We start from the raw sequence: 11,816 nt of genomic DNA on the forward strand, positions 1-11,816 counted from the left end.
TTTCCCCCATGCCCTGTGGATGTAACGTAACCCGGGGGCACTCGGGAGAAGCTTTCAACAGCCCAGGCTGCAGAGGCAGCTTCAACTACATAATTGGTGGTTTCCATCCACATGGCAACAAAACCTCCCTAGCCCATCGCTAGACTCTTTTCTGTTCTCGTGATATGGTCTTATGATTTTCAACGTTGGTTTTCTTGCTGATCTGCCATCCCAATGCTGCCAGGCTTTAAATGGAGAACCTACAGCCACCTTTCCTTCCTTCGTGTGGGCTTCTGTCACTGTCTCACGTGCACATCACCGACTTCAATGCTTGCTGTTCAAGTCGCTGCACAATGCTACTACTAGAAAATAAAGGGCAAACATTCTTTTTCCAGTGATGAATTCTGAAGCATCTCCCAATGTGCTGTCTATAATGCCAATTCAGAGGAAAGGGCATTCTCCATCAGAGGAACCGAGTGAAGTCTGCTTACTCGGCCTGCTATGGAAACTCTCCTCCGTGCCCACTCGCCTCCGGGAGAGGTCTTGCTTGCTCGGGGAAAGGGGTTAGAATCTTACCAAGTGTAACCCACCTTCCATCCTGAGAGCCTGACCTAAAGAGGGTTTTACCTCTGTGCATGAAAAGCCTGGGGGGGGGGGGGTAAGAAAAGTAGACATGGAGGGAGGGAAGGAGAAAAAGCTCTTGGAAACAGGCAGATCTTGTTTGGTCCTCAGGGCTTCAGTGACTTCTTTGAGCCACCCCACCCCCACACCCCCACATCCTCACCACATCACGCACTGCACTTCTGCCTGAGGTGTGCGACCTTGGCTGAGTGCCTTCCATATTTGCAAAACTGGGGACAACCCATGCGTCACAGAACTTCGTAAAAATCAAATCAAAGAAAACTATTTTAGAAGGGGACGGTGGTGCTGCACGCATTTAGTCCCAGTATTCAGGAGGCCGAGGCAGGCAGATCTCTGAGTTTGAGGTCTGCCTGGTGTATAGAGCAAGTTCTAGGACAGCCAGGGCTACACAGAGAAACCTTGACGAAGGAAGGAAGGAAGGAAGGAAGGAAGGAAGGAAGGAAGGAAGGAAGGAAGGGAGGGAGGGAGAAGAGGGAGGGAGGGAGGAAGGAAGGAAGAAAGGGAGAAAAGAAGGGAAGGAGGAAGGAAGGGAGGGAGGAAGGGAGGGAGGGAGGGAGGGAGAGAGGGAGGGAGGGAAAGAGGAAGGAAGATATTTTGAAAACTCTGTCCCAGAAGGGCCATTCCCTTTTTTATAATAACTGACTGACTGGCTGATTTGTTGCCCAAGTTGGCCTAAAATTTCTGGGTTCAAGTGATTGTCTCACCTCAGCCTCTCAGGTAACTAGATGAAGATGAGTGTCAATAAGCCTTTAATTAAACAAAATAAAGCTACACTGCGTCTGTCTTGTCTGTCTTTTCTTTTAGTTTATTTTCCTGTGTGTCAGTGTTTTGCTTGCGCATGTGTATTACACCAGGTGCATGTTTGGCACTGAAGAGGTCAGGAGAGGAGAGCAAACCCCTGGGACAGGAGTTACAGGTGTCTGTGGGCCACCTGTGGAGCCTGGGAACTGAACCCAGGTCCTCAGGGAGAGCCACAGTGCTTTTAACCACCAAACCATCACTCCTGACTCTTTTCATCTCCTCCATTGTGGGATCGCGCCCAGCCTAGGGCTTGGTGCTAAACCGAAAGAGAAGCACCTTTGTCTTGGGTCCTCTCCTGTATCGTTCACGGGTCCAATAGAAACAGAAATGCATGCCATAAAGGAACCACGTGCTGAAGAACGGGCAGCTGTAAGGAAGTGGGCAAGGGGTGGGCCTGGAGACAAGGTCAAGGTGGACACGTTAACCAGTCCTGAAGCAGAGGAGCGAAGGAGGAATGATGCCACGAGAGGCCAGGAAGGGAAGCAGCCATGAGGAAGTGCTTCAGTCTAACTGCTACAGGGATCACAATGAACCCTTTGATTCGCTCTGATACAGGGCAGAGAGAGACTGCATACTGAATGTGCCAAAGCGGGGAGGTACACGTAGAATGCTAGAATGCGTACAACATCCTCTCATTTACCTCCCAGTGCTCTGTTAGAACGTCGGGTATGCCAGCATAATCTCCACTAAGAGAGGCTGAGGTTATATAGCTCAGTGACAGAGAGCATTTACCCAGCATGCATGAGGCCCTGGGTTTAGTCCCCAGCGCTGCAAACAATAAGATAATTGAATTGACAAGATCAATTACGAAATAAATACTCCCGGGACTAGGGAGATGGCTCCGTGGGTAAAGTGCTTGCTGGGCAAGCGTGGGGCCCTGGGTTTGGGTACCCAGAGCTCAGACAGAAGCAGGGCACAGTGGTACATGTCTGTAAGCCCAGTGCTGGCAAAAAAGACAGGCAGAGATACCAAGGGCTCCCCGCCCAGCCAGGCCAGGTGAACTGGTGAGCTTCAGGGTTAGTGAAAGATCCTGTCTCAAAAACTAGGGTGGAGAGCGACTGAGGAAGACACCTGACGTCTGACCTCTGGCCTCCGGCCTCCATGCATGAGCCCGTGAGAGTGCTCACACACAGGTGTACACACACACATGCATGTGCCACCACCCCTACAAACAATAATAATGAATTAATAAACACTTAGAGCAAGAGGCAAACACAGTGGGTTTTCTAACACGACAGTGTTCCAAATCCTAAAGAGTTTCCAGAAGATAACCCAGGGCCTGCAGACTGCAACAGAGGTGGAGGGTGGGATTTCTGGCCTCTCGAGTGGCATTTGAAGTGGGCAGCACCCAGGGACTCAACTCTAAGCTTGCTTTGCACTGCCTTGGGGACACAGAGCCTCAGTGCACGAGTGTTCAAATGTAGGGCACTGCCCTCTCCATCTGTACCAAAGGCACAACCATAAGGGAAGGTGGCTCAATGGGCAAAGCACTTGCTGTGCAAAGGGATGACCTGAGTGTAAGTCCTGGGCCCACGCCGAAGTGGAAGGAAGGGACCGACTCCATAGTCGTCCTCTGACCTCCAATTGCGCACCATGGCAGTTTGCGTATACACAATAACGATGCAATTTACTTTTTATTTTATGTGTATAAATGTTCGGCTGCACATACACATGTTTGCTGTGTGCATGCCCGGTGCCTGAGGAGGTCAGGAGAGGGGCATCAGTTCCCCTGAAACTGGCATTAGGGACAGTTGTAAGCTGCTCTGTGGGCGCTGAGAACCAAACCCGGTCCTCTGGAAGTTCTCTTGACCACTGGAACCATCTCTCCCAACCCCAATCAAGAAATTTGTTCAAATGCCCAGTCAAATGGTTACATTTTCCTCAGCACTCAATTTATAAAAGACCCTCTCGCAGTGCACCTGAGTGTGGTTCTCACACCCACACGGCCATGATGGCAGGCGGAAGGCGTGGCTGCAGGAACAGGAAGCTGAGGGTTCACATCTTGAACCACAAGTACAGAGCAGAGAGAGCACATTGCAAATGGCATGAGGCTTTGGAAACCTCAAAGCCCACCCCAGTGACACACTTCCTCCAGCAAGGCCACACCTCATAAGCCTCTCCAAACAGTGCCACCAACTGGGGACCAAACATTCAAATCCTGAGACCATGGCCGACTTTCGCCACTCAGATCACCACACTCCATATAGCTGTGGTGAAACACGAGTCTGTAAACAGACTCAGCCCAGAAACTTCTAGACAAGAGATCAGAAGATGCCCACGCAGCAAAGTCTACCTAACTCCGTACATGACATTCAAAAGTGCAAAGATGTCTCTCCCTTTGGGATGAGGACACCAACGTCGGATCTGAATATAAATGAACTCACCGTAATGGAACCCTGGTCAAAACCAGGAGGACATAGGCCCTAGTGGACAGCTACAGCTATTTTTCTGCTAAGGGGACATGGTGTGCCTGTCAACTTGCCCTCTGAACGATTATCTGTATGTCCATCTGTTAGTGCCGCCATCAGTTTTGGTCTAAGAGGCATCTTTATTCAATGAGTGGCCATTTCTGTAGCGGCTCACAGCTGGTCTCACTGCTGAGTAACTATTGAAAGCTCACCCTTACGTGTGTCTCTATACCGCCCTTCTGATGTTCGTGGAACGTCGTGGAAGACCAGAAGAAAGAATGTGAGAGCTTGACGAAGAGGTGGAGGGTGTGGAAACACTGTCTTCCAAGCATGGCAAGGCCGGTGCGCTCATGAACTCACAGTAGCCGTGATTACCCACATAAGAAGCTGTGCACAAGACAGGCTCCAGCATCATTCTGTGGGGTGCCGAGGTGGGGAGGGGTCATGCGGTCCCACCTCTCCCTGAGGACCTTAGACAGCTGACAGCTGTTGGGGAAAGGAGAGACATTTCCCTCAGTGGCATAGGCTCTGGTAAGTTGTCCATGCTCCCATAACCCTCATCCATGCTCCTGAAAGCAACCCTAATTAAATCCATTGGCTCACCAAAACCTGAAAGTGGATTGCAGGGCAGGGGGTGGGGGTGGAGCTAATTGAGAAAAGAATGGGTGATGGGAGATGTCATTCTGTAAATATGTTTCTCTTATTGGTTAATGAATAAAGCGCTGTTGGCCAATAGGAAAGCAAGATAGACGGGACTAGGAGACAAGGAGGAGAGAGAAAGTAGTAAGGAGGAGTCAGCATGGAGAGCTGGAGAGAGCAGAACCACCGGCCCCCTCTCTCCAGTAAGATGAGACCACGTGGAAATACTTAGATTAATAGAAATGAGTTAACAATTAAGACAGTGCTAGCCGATAAGAAACTAGTAACTGGCCAACAGTGTTATATCAAATACAGAGTCTCAGTGTGATATTTGGGGCAGGCATGGCGGTGGGACCAGGCGGGCTGGCGGGAAAACCTTACTCATAACAGAAGGGATCAATGGAAGAAGGGGGAGAAGGTAATGGAAGACAAATATGATCAAAGTGAATTATCTACATGTATGAAAATGGCATAATAAAGACCATCCATATACACCAATGTGGGCTGATTAAAAGAAATTTTAAATAAACAATGTTCATAAAAAAACAATATAAATGAACACAATATGAATTGTCATTCTCTCCTTTAGAAATCAGAGTGAGGGGCTGGAGAGATGACTCAGACGTTAAGAGAAGTCCCGAGTTCAATTCCCAGCACCTATATGGCAGCTAACAACTGTTCGTAACTCCAAGATCTGACATCCTCACACAGGCATACATGCAGGCAAAACACCAATACAAATAAAATAAACTAAAAAAAAAAAAAAAAGAAAAAGAAAAGAAAAAAGAAATCAGAGATGTAATTATTCTCATAGATATATCTTTTAGCATGCCAAGAAATTACATACTTACAAAGTTAAATTGCACATGTGTTCCACAAACACGGGGTGTCAATTATATGCCAGAGGCTGTTGTAGAAGCTAGGAATTCAGGGAGACAAAAGACAGTGCAGTTCTCTGCTCCTTGAAGTAGGAGATATTTGATTCAAAATATACAAGTCGACCTGTGAGATGGCCCGGGGGTGAAGGTGCTTGTTGCCAAGTCTGGGAACCTGAGTATGATCCCAGGACCCCACAAGGTAGGAGAGAACTGACCCCTGCAAGTTGTCTTCTGACCTCCACCTGTACAATGGCAGTAGCACATACACACCTCCATGTGTGTGTGCTCACATGAATGTATACAAAACACACAAATAAATGACCTTTTAATTTCAGTGCAGTAGCAAATGCTATGATGAAAATCCATAGGCAATCCATAGGCGGGGGCTATGGCACCAGCTCCAGAGGCAGATAGCTGACTTACACATCAGCTCTGCTATTTCCTCAATGATTTGGAGCAAATTAGAAACCACCCTGGCCCAATTTCCTCCTCCATAAAGATAAGAACCAGGATCTAGCCCTGAGCATTGGTGGGTGGATGCTAGGGAATGGAGTCAGGTTGTTCGCGTGGTAAAATTCTGTCAACGTGAGCCTTTGTTATCTCCTGCAGTGGTCCAGGTTGGCTCCCCAGCCTAGGATGATCTGACCAGGAGAAACAGAAGAATGAAGGCCTTCCTTCCTAAGAACAAAACCTTACAGAACCAAAGTAGACCAGGGAGGCTGCGGTTGACGGGTGGAAGAGTAAAGCTGCTCGGAGCCGTTGAAGGTCTTCACAGGTTTGCCTCCGACCAAAAAGAAAGGCCAGGTTTTGTGCAGTAGATGTTCAGGGCGTTAACCATTCAAAGAGAGGATCTGGCTGGTTTCTGCAGTGTAGGACAGGAACTAAAAGGGGGCACAGAGGAGAAGCTGAAGGAAATGCAAGGTAACAGGAATTCCACCGAGAAGCTGGTGGCTTGACTCACAGTGGTGAGAGAGAAGATGAAAAGCAACAGGGGTAATCAAGCCGGAGCTGTGGCGCGAACGCTGGCTCTCTGCTTGGTTTGGTATACAGGCCCTTCCTCCTGGAAATGGCCACTCCCAGGCAAGCATCTACTCTCTATTGCTAGTTTTTATGTGGCTGTGGCTGTAGCCCCTGAGGAATGCTAACCCTTTGGTTCAGTCTCTAGCACCATATATAATAGGTGTGGTGGTGCATTCCTATAACCCCAGTGCACTAGAAGCAAGAGGCTCAGAAGTTCAGAGTCATCCCTGGCTACAAAGTAAGTTTGTGGCCAGCCTGGGCTATGTGAGTCCTGCTCCAAAGCAGGGCCTCAATGCTCCCTGCAGCATCCAGGACACCCCTAGTCCACATGGCAGGAGCCATGCACAATCAACATGAGGTGTGGATTGGGGACCTCACAATCACACTGAGGACCTGGGGAGCCCAGACCAACAGGCTCCTTCACCAGAGGCTATGCTTGCCGAGCTCTTACTGGAAGGTAATCTCTTGGGTATCTGCAAATAGCCAAGTCAAACACCCGCCCCTTCTACCATAAATGTTACCTCCAGCAGACACAGGCTGATAAACGCTGCCATAAAGATAAGATGTCAAGACAGCCAGCATTAATCCTATTGGCATCTCAGGCCAAGAGCAAACACCGGTTGTCTGAATCCCACTGAATCCTACTAGGCAAGCGTGTAGCTGGACAAGCATGTAGAAGTCAGCCTTCTACGCAACCGCTGACATGGCTTTTATTGACATGGTCTAGCCTCTGCTTCCTCAAATGCCCCCCCACACCTTTCCTTTTGCCCCTTCCTCCTTGCTTTCCTCTTTAGCCAGAGCTAAATTTCTTATTTCCACGTCAAGTAAGTCTGTCTCTCCCCCTGACTATCCTCTATCTGAGCATGCCCACGCTGTGAATACCACTCCCTCCAACACAGCGGGCAGAGTAGGGGAGGGGGGGAGACACAAAGCTCACAGGTTCAACTTTCAGATCTGTGCACACATGCAGGAACATGGCCATCTCACATCTAAGAGGAGGTTTGGGACAGGGGTTGGAGCAGGATCTGGGGAGACGGGTCTTGTATGGCTCTTTAGCACATCCTTAAAAGCCCTGCATGCCTTTTCCTATGCATTCCTTGTATAGACACCTTGTTGTTATACAACCTCAATGCATGACATATGAGCCAAAGTTTATGGGGACCTTTTCCCAGGCACCAGATCACAGACACATAGTATCTGAAAATCTGTTAGAAACTTGTGTTCCTTTGTTTCCTACAACTGTAACAAAGGGCCTGAAGCAATGAGCTTACATTGAGAAAGGGCTGCTTTCTTCCCCACAGTGTGAGTGATTAGTTGATGCCATTGCTTTGGGCCTGCAGCAGGGCAGCAAATCAACTCACCTCAAGGCCAGAAAGCAAAGAGCAAGCAAGGAGTGGCAAAGGTCACACAATCCCCTCCAAGGGCATTGTCTCAATGACCTGAGACCTCACATTAGACCCCACCTCTTAATGATTCCCCACATGCCCAAAACACCTCTAGCCTGTGGACCTGGGGGGGGGGGATACTCAATATCCACAGTACAGCAAGATTCTTATGTTTTAAGCATCATTCAGGCTAGTTTTCTGTAATTCTATTAAAAAGTAAGAAGGGTAAGGAGCTGGAGAGATGGTGTAGCAATTAAGAGCCCTGGCTGCTCTCCCAGGACACCTGGATTCTGTTCCCAGAACCCATATATGATGGCTCACAACTCTCTGTAACACCACTCCCAGGGGTTCTGACGCCCTCTTCTGACCTCCATCGGCACTGCATACACATGGTACACAGACATAAATGCAAGACAAAACACATGGTGGCACACGCCTTTAATCCCAGCACTTGGAAAGTAGAGGTAGGTGGAACTCTGAGTTCAAGCCAGTCTACAGATTGAGCTCCAGGACTGCCAGGGCTACACAGAGAAACCCTGTCTCAAAAGAAAAAAAGAAAAGAAAAGAAAAAAGTTTCTTTCTGCGTTTTTGTTCGTTTGTTTGAAGTAGGGGCCAAACATCATGGTGGCACACACCCAAGCATTCACAAGGCAGAGGCAAGAGGATCTCAAGTTCAAGATCAACCTACAGCTACATAGAGAAACCCTGTCTTCCTCCCACACACATCCAAAACACAAGAAAACAAAACCAAAACCAAACAAAAACCACAAGCATGATGGCTCGCACCTGTAACCCTAGCATTCAGCAGGCTAGATTATTGCAATGGATTCCGGACCAGCTTGGGCTCAGTGCCCAGTTCCAAGCTAGTCTGAGTGAAGGAACAAGAGCCTATCTCAAACAAGCGAAACAAGCCGAGGACAAATATCTCCCCTCAGTGTTCTCAATGAGACAAGGATACACACTGACAGGCCTGGAGAAAAAGTGACACATTATGTTCCCAGCTTGGAAAGGGGACAAAAGGAGGACAAAGCCCTCCCTCTGATGTCCCAGTACTTGGTCAGCAGGCATGGCTACACCATGCTACCCAACCTCCCAATATAACAGAAGAGAGTCCCCCTCAGGTAGAGTGAAGGGGGCAGTGTGGGGACTGAGTGAATGTTGGTCATCGTTGTCTGGGACATCTTGTTATTCTGAAATGTTTTTTTTTTTTTTTAATGTAACCAGGCGTGATGGGGGAAAGTCCTTCTGTATGTTTCTCTTATTGGTTGATGAATAGGCGGGATTAGGAGATGAGGAGAATTTTGGGAAAGGCAGGCAGAGGGAGCCCACCAACATAGTCACCATGTAGACCACAAAGGAGTAGCAGGTCAGGGCCCTTCTCTGGTAAGGTAAGACCACATGGGAATACATACATAGATTTATAGAAATGGGTTAATAATTAAGACAGAGCTAACCAATAAGAAGCCCAAGTCATCGACCAATGCTTTTATAACTAATACAACGTCCATAAGTTTATTTGGGGTTGAGGTGGCTGCAGGACTAGGCTGGTGGGAAAGAAACCTTCTGTAACACAGGAGACTCAGTAAAAGATCAAGGACTTCTAGAGTTGGGTTGGCCAGGCTCAGAAGACAAATGTCCCTGTTTGCTTTTCTGTTGCTGAGATAAAACTTTCTGGCCAAAAGCAACTCACTTTACATTTCTAGAACACACCCTATCATTGATGAAAGTCAGGTCAGGAACTCAAGGCAGGAACCTGGAGGCAGGAGCTGATGCTGAGACCGTGGAGGAGCTGCCTACTGGCTTACTTACCTTTCTTATAGAGCCCCAGCCCACCTACCCAGGCATGGCAATACTCACAGAGGGCTGGGCATCATTTAGCAATTTTTAAAAATGCCTCCCAGACACGCCCACAAGCCAATCTGACCCAGGCATTCTTCAGTTGAGGTTCCCTCTTCAGGGGTGACTCTAGCTTTGCATCCAGTACAGTTGACACCATGACAATAGGCTTGGCTATAATCCAGCTTGGTGACCTCAGGTAGGTTACTTAGTCCTCTGGAACCTTAGTTATCTGTGATGCCACCTCTGCATAGGGTCCTCGTGAGAACCAGAGATGATATATGCAGAGGGCATATGGTGATCCAAATAACAGCTAGGATTGTGGGAGAATGCCTATTGGATTTCAAGGGCTGGGACAGAACCGAACAGAATTGGTCAAATATTGGCTGCTTCAAGTGCTAGGGTTTAAAGGTTTAAGCTAAAAGGAAGAAAGCCTGATACTCAAAGGGCTGAAGACATAGCCCAGTGGTTAAGAGTGCTTGTTGCCCTTGCAGAGGACCTGAGTTTGGTTCCCAGCTCACGCTCTCCTGTGACTCAAGCTCTAGGGAATCTGACACCCTCTTCTGTCCTCTGCAGGCACTGCACATGCACAGATACACTCATAAATTTTTTAAAATTAAAATCAAAGCCACATTCAACACATACCTGCATCCATTCATAAACTGCAACTCAACTATATCAGTACCCCTGAGCTTCCTACTGGCTTAAGCCGTCTCTGTCGCCAACATCCCCAGCACAGTGCCTGCTCTAGCTGCTTGGGCTGTACTCTTGGTCCAGTTGCTGGTTTTTTGATAGTTCTGGCTGATAGGCAGAAGTGTCTAGAAAGGGGGTGGGGGGGTACTGCTCCCCAGATGCATGGGGTAAAGACTGGAGGCTTGGAGGGCAGAGCCAGGGGCACATGTCCCCTAGGCCTGGGGAGCTTTTCCAGTGCTCAGGCTGAGAAGACATCTATCTGAAAAGAGACGTGAGCAGCAATCACCCTTCGGCTGCAAGAGGCGCAACAGTGGCATCTTCAGGCCAGTCTGATGAACTCAGCCAAGGAAACAGCACCAAGGCCAGGAAAGCAAACCCTGGCCCCAAAACACCCTGGGCTTTGGCCGGCCATCACACAGGACACTAAGGGAGCTGTAGCAGCCATGTTCCCCTCACTGTGGGGAAGGCTGCAGTCACTCTGGTGGAGCTAGAAGCTTGAGGGATGAGCATTAGGTTCCCCGGGAAAGCCATAGACCACGGTTCTGATTTTCAGTAAGACATCAAGCAGCTTGCAGAACCGCTGGGAAGGGTAGCCAACTAAGCTGAGGAGGCAGGAGCAAAGGAGGGCGTACATTCCCAATCCAAGCATACCACAGGATGACAGGGCCAGGCACAATCTGAGGATACCCACCACCGGCACCGGCACCGGCACTTGGAATTTATGGCTGTAGCCACCGCCCCGGGCCACCCCTGCACAGTAGATGCCTCCACCAGGATGAAATCCCTGCTCTCCGGCAGCACTGGGCCTCCAAAGCCCCAGGCAATTAGTTGTGTCTTGTGGACCAGTCCCAGGCCACAGTCTAGCGCGTAGGTACAGGGAGTCCAGGAGAAAGTTTTTCCCAGACAGAGACACCCTTCCCAAACACGGAAGAGGCATTCTGCAGGCTGCGCCTGCAGAGAGAATGTAGGAAGAACTGCACATCGCAGCTACGCCACCAGGGGGCGCGCTGGGCCGGGGATCACTGACAAAGGAGGAGGAATTCTAGAGCCCTGAGATAACACGCCTCCCCAAGGCAAATAAAACTATTCCCTGTCCATAGAGCAGGAACACTGTTCTCGCTTGAATGTCATAATAAACCACTTATTTAGATATCAATCTAGTGCTGTGACATTTGCCTCAAAATAGGGGCAGGGGTGAATGGGAGGAGGGGAGGAAGGGGGAGGTTGTAATATTAACAAAAAAAAAAAAAAAAAAAAGCAAGCGCTCGGGACTAAAGAGAGCGAGCATTGGCTGCTTTTCCAGGGAACCCTGGTTCAATTCCCAGCACCCAACGTGGCAGCTCACAACTATCTGTAACCCCAGGTCCCGGAGACCCAACGCCTACACACAGACATGCATGCAGAAAAAACACCAATGCATATAAAGTAAAAATAAATAACTTTAAATTAAAAAGGGGGGCTCTAGGCCAGCACTGCCAACGTGGCTCGCTCAGGCCCTGGGACCAGCCCGGCTCCCGACCTGGCGGAAGTACTTC

General features: G+C 49.0%; 1 protein-coding gene across 2 annotated transcripts in view; it reads right to left on the minus strand.

Moving 5' to 3' along the window:
* The window catches only part of Slc39a11 (solute carrier family 39 member 11), a 392,746-nt gene that overhangs the window by 380,247 nt on the left and 683 nt on the right, over positions 1 to 11,816 (minus strand). The window lies entirely within an intron of this gene.

Source organism: Phodopus roborovskii, unplaced genomic scaffold, assembly GCF_943737965.1.
Source record: "Phodopus roborovskii unplaced genomic scaffold, PHOROB, whole genome shotgun sequence".
In the NCBI taxonomy this organism is placed as follows: domain Eukaryota; kingdom Metazoa; phylum Chordata; class Mammalia; order Rodentia; family Cricetidae; genus Phodopus; species Phodopus roborovskii.